Source organism: Babylonia areolata, chromosome 23 (assembly GCF_041734735.1).
Source record: "Babylonia areolata isolate BAREFJ2019XMU chromosome 23, ASM4173473v1, whole genome shotgun sequence".
In the NCBI taxonomy this organism is placed as follows: domain Eukaryota; kingdom Metazoa; phylum Mollusca; class Gastropoda; order Neogastropoda; family Buccinidae; genus Babylonia; species Babylonia areolata.
The window spans coordinates 264,740-270,000 of NC_134898.1; the positions used below are offsets into that span (position 1 = coordinate 264,740).

Below are 5,261 nucleotides of genomic sequence, written 5' to 3' on the forward strand. Positions count from 1 at the left end.
ACTGACGTCTAGCGCCTGGGCCCTTCTGCCTTGATCTCTCTGTCCTTATTCTTTCTTTACATCCTATCCCTCTTTTTAGAAGCAATATATATGTGTATGCAATTTTGTGTGTGTGTGTGGGGGGGGTGTGTGTGTGTGTGTGTGTGTGTGAGTGAGTACGTATGGCACTGAATGGTGATCAGCAAGTGCTTAGTGTGCATGGCCCATCAAAACAAAGTAGTGAGATGTCATCACCCTTTCCTCACATAGGCGTTCCTATTCACACTGTCCTCTTCTCATCACTTGACAACGGGCCTATGATCCGAAACGTCGTGTCAAAACAAAGAGGATTCAACTACCACCCAAAAGGTTGTTTTTTTTTATAAACTTTAGTTTTTTGTCTTTGAAGAATCCTGCAGTCATTTTTGTCTTCTTCCCTGTATACACGGATTACGCGCGCGCGCGCACACACACACACACATGCACGATGGCACACACACACACACACACACACACACACACGATCACACACACACAACCCACCATCACCACCCTTTCCTCCACCACCATTCCCCTCCACCCCTACCTCTCGGCAACTACCCACCTCTTCACCCCATTTTCGTTTTCCTTCCCTTTTTTTCAGACCGGAAAATCCAGTTCAAAATAGAGACACGTGACCGAGAAAGACGCTTCAGACAATGCTGTACTATTGTCTTTGGTCTGTATACAGTCCTTTTGTCCCGCGCGTGACAGAGAGAGGGGGTGGGGTGGTGATGGTTTGAATCAGAGTGTAACATTGAAAGAAAGAGGGGGGTGGGGGTGGAGGGTGCAAATCAGAGTGTGACAGAGAGAGAGAGAGAGAGAGAGAGGGTGCGTGAGTGTGTGTGCGTGTGTATGTGTGTGTGCGTGTGTGTGTGTGTGTGTGTGAGAGAGAGAGAGAGAGAGAGAGAGAGAGAAATTTATTTTACGAGGGTAAAGGAGTAAGCACAAAATACTTGTTTACATGTGGCCCTCTGGGCAAGAGAGAGAGAGAGAGAGAGAGAGAGAGACTGGGACACAAGGGAAGGGGTGGGGGAGGAGTCTGTGCGTTCCCGATCAAGTGAAGCTGTGGTGGGCCTGTCGCCATCTCGTTCGTTCATTCGTTGATTGCACAGCGGAGCTTGAGGGGTCAAGGTTTATTCCGTGCTGGCGGCAGTGGGAGAGAGAGCGGCAGAGAGAGGGGCGGGAGGGTCTGTGGCTGAGTTCTGTCCAATCCACGATCCACCAGCTTCCCACCAGTCCTGGAGCTTGGCGCACATTCACATTCAGGGTGCTCGCATCTTGACTGCTGACTCAAAGGATTTGCGCGGGGAAAAGGGTGAGTTGTGTTTTGTTCAAACTGTGTGTGTGTGTGTGTGTGTGTGTGTGTGTGTGTGTGTGTGTGTGTGTGTGTGTGTGTTGATGTTTGTTTTCGGGTGTTGATTTTGATGTTTTTGGTGACTTAAGCTGACTAAAAGGACACGCTACATTACTTCAGTTGACGTGTTAGCGTGTATTTTGTGTGTCTGGAGAGAGAAAGGGGAAGGGAGAGAGAGGCACACCACAGTACAGCATGTATTTTGTGTGTCGGGAGCCGAAAGAGAGAGAGGGGGAGAAAGAAAGAGAGAGAGAGAGAGAGGGGGAGAAAGAAAGAGAGAGAGAGAGAGAGAGAGAGAGAGAGAGAGAGATGCACAGCACAGTACAGCGAGTGTGTTGCACGAACCCTCCGATACGTGGCAAGAAATGGCGGGTAGCTATTGTGCTCATACCGTATTGAGACTTCACGCCCAACAGCTTGAGCTGGTTCAGCATCAATAACATCACCCATACCGAGAGAAGCAAGCTCTGTTCTTTTTTTGTTCTTTTTTTCTCTTTTGCTGTTTTTTTTTGTTTTGTTTTTTTTAACGTTTTCATTCAAGAGTTTACAAATATAGTCGTAATGACAACAAAAAGGCAGACAAGAAAAAAGCGCCCCCCCCCGCAAAAGAAAAAAAAACAAAAACAAAAAAACAACAACAACAAAACAACAACAAAAAACAAACAATAAGCAAACCACCTACAACAAATAAACAACAACAAACAAGCACACAAAAAACAAACCACCTACAACAAATAAAAAAACAACAAACCACCTACAACAAATAAACACAAACATTCAGAGGAACATGATATGGAACACTTTGATATAACTTGCCACAGAGTTACATAACATTTATAATATCTATCTATATACGTCCACACACACACACACACACACACACACACACACACATTTTTTTCTCTTTAAACGCACCCAAGCATGCATAACCAAAGCACACACACACACACACACACGCACACACACACAAGAAGAAGAAGAAAAAACACCACCAACCAAACATTAATTTCCAGAATTTGGACAAGGTGAATCTTCATTAGTGTGGATGGTCGTAAGTTACAATATGATACAAATTAATATGATATATGTTTTCTTTATTGTATGGCCTCTTTATATTTTGACTGGTTTTTCCTAGCTTTCGAATCCAACTAAGTTTTAATCCGTTTATAAATGTTAAGTCAGACATACCTAGACCTCCTTTCTGAATACTTTGAATAATAGCTTTACAACGTATACCATCTTCCTTTGGATTCCAAATAAATCTGCAACATAGTTTCTGCCAGTTATGGGTGAAAGTATCAGGTGGATGTGACAAAAGTAACCATAGCTGGATAATCTTAGACTGGATCAAAGATTTTAGTACAGCTATTTTTCCAATCGGTGTAATCAGTCTCTTAATCCAAACTCTATATAACATTACAATATCAAAAGTTTATCATTATGATTAAGATCTCCAACATTATTCAAATTGGCTGTCAACCAGACTCCAGGAATTTTAAATTTCTGTGAATTACATTCCATTTTGAAGTGAGTCAAACATTTAACTGCTGATGGTGATGTACTTCCCAGCCATTCAGCTTTCGTTTTCTCTGTCCTGATTGTTCCCAAAAGAACACATCGTATCTGTGCCAGCTCTGCTGAAAATCGCCCGAGATAATATGCTCAACATAACACGCCATCGTTCAGACGAAAGTGCCTCTTCACAACGGGGTGGGGAAAGAGTACTCCTATAAACCCCTCCCCACTCTGACCATGTCATTCCACCCTGTGTTCACAACGGGGTGGGGAAAGAGTACTCCTATAAACCCCTCCCCACTCTGACCATGTCATTCCACCCTGTGTTCACAACGGGGTGGGGAAAGAGTACTCCCATAAACCCTTCCCACTCTGACCATGTCATTCCACCCTGTGTTCACAACGGGGTGGGGAAAGAGTACTCCTATAAACCACTCCCCACTCTGACCATGTCATTCCACCCTGTGTTCACAACGGGGTGGGGAAAGAGTACTCTTATAAACCACTCCCACTCTGACCATGTCATTCCACCCTGTGTTCACAACGGAGTAGAAAGTGTACCCCTATAAACCCCTTCCCACTCTGACCATGTCATTCCACCCTGTGCTCAGAACGGGGAGTAGAAAGAGTACCCCTATAAACCCCTCCCCACTATGACCATGCCATTCCACCCTGTGTTCAGAACGGGGAGTAGAAAGAGTACCCCTATAAACCCCTCCCCACTATGACCATGTCATTCCACCCTGTGCTCAGAACGGGGAGTAGAAAGAGTACCCCTATAAACCCCTCCCCACTCTGACCATGTCATTCCACCCTGTGCTCAGAACGGGGAGTAGAAAGAGTACCCCTATAAACCCCTCCCCACTATGACCATGCCATTCCACCCTGTGTTCAGAACGGAGTAGAAAGAGTACCCCTATAAACCCCTCCCCACTATGACCATGCCATTCCACCCTGTGTTCAGAACGGAGTAGAAAGTGTACCCCTATAAACCCCTCCCCACTATGACCATGTCATTCCACCCTGTGTTCAGAACGGAGTAGAAAGTGTACCCCTATAAACCCCTTCCCACTCTGACCATGTCATTCCACCCGGGGTGGGGAAAGAGTACCCCTATAAACCCCTCCCCACTCTGACCATGTCATTCCACCCTGTGTTCAGAACGGAGTAGAAAGAGTACTCTTATAAACCCCTCCCCACTCTGACCATGCCATTCCACCCTGTGTTCAGAACGGAGTAGAAAGAGTACTCTTATAAACCCCTCCCCACTCTGACCATGCCATTCCACCCTGTGTTCAGAACGGAGTAGAAAGTGTACCCCTATAAACCCCTCCCCACTATGACCATGTCATTCCACCCTGTGTTCAGAACGGGGTGAGGAAAGAGAAACCCATTTCTTCAGTGATTCAATACAATGATAAATGATCAGCTTCATTCATAACACTACACTTATGTAAAAAGAATGTACACACATTTACAATACATTGCAGTTGGTAAATAATGTAGTTACATTTGGTCTAGTTTGGATGTAATTTTTTTGATGGAATGTTTGTATGTAGTGATGCTATTAAACTGCTTCCCCCTGTTTGTCTCTTCTTGTTTTGAAAATCAGACAGTGTTATCAAGAGCACAATGTGCACTTCCACAAGTGCTATATGAATGTCTTATAAGTATTATATAAGTATCCGTATTCGTCATTGGTGTTTGGCATTCCCCAAGCCTTCACCACGCTGTTTATCCAAGCCTCCACCACGTTGTTTATCCAAGCCTCCACCACGCTGTTTATCCAAGCCTCCACCACGCTGTTTATCCAAGCCTTCACCACGCTGTTTATCCAAGCCTCCACCACGCTGTTTATCCAAGCCTTCACCACGCTGTTTATCCAAGCCTCCACCACGCTGTTTATCCAAGTCTTCACCACACTGTTTATCCATATCCATCATTAGTGTCTAGCATTCCCCAAGCCTCCACCACACTGTTTATCCAAGCCTTCACCACACTGTTTATCCATATCCATCATTAGTGTCTAGCATTCCCCAAGCCTTCACCACGCTGTTTATCCAAGCCTTCACCACGCTGTTTATCCAAGCCTTCACCACGCTGTTTATCCATATCCATCATTAGTGTCTGGCAGTCCCCAAGCCTTCACCACGCTGTTTATCCAAGCCTTCACCACGCTGTTTATCCAAGCCTTCACCACGCTGTTTATCCATATCCATCATTGGTGTCTAGCAGTCCCCAAGCCTTCACCACGCTGTTTATCCAAGCCTCCACCACGCTGTTTATCCAAGCCTTCACCTCGCTGTTTATCCAAGCCTTCACCACGCTGTTTATCCAAGCCTTCACCACGCTGTATCAGTATCCACGTCAA

General features: G+C 45.3%; 1 protein-coding gene across 1 annotated transcript in view; it reads left to right on the plus strand.

The window, feature by feature from the left end:
* The first annotated feature begins 1,165 nt into the window (after positions 1-1,165).
* LOC143297718 (organic cation transporter protein-like) overlaps positions 1,166-5,261 on the plus strand; it is a 96,021-nt gene continuing 91,925 nt past the window's right edge. Inside the window, exon 1 of the mRNA XM_076610137.1 lies at positions 1,166-1,336. The gene's annotated coding sequence lies outside the window, so the exon portion shown is untranslated. The remainder of the gene's footprint in view (positions 1,337-5,261) is intronic.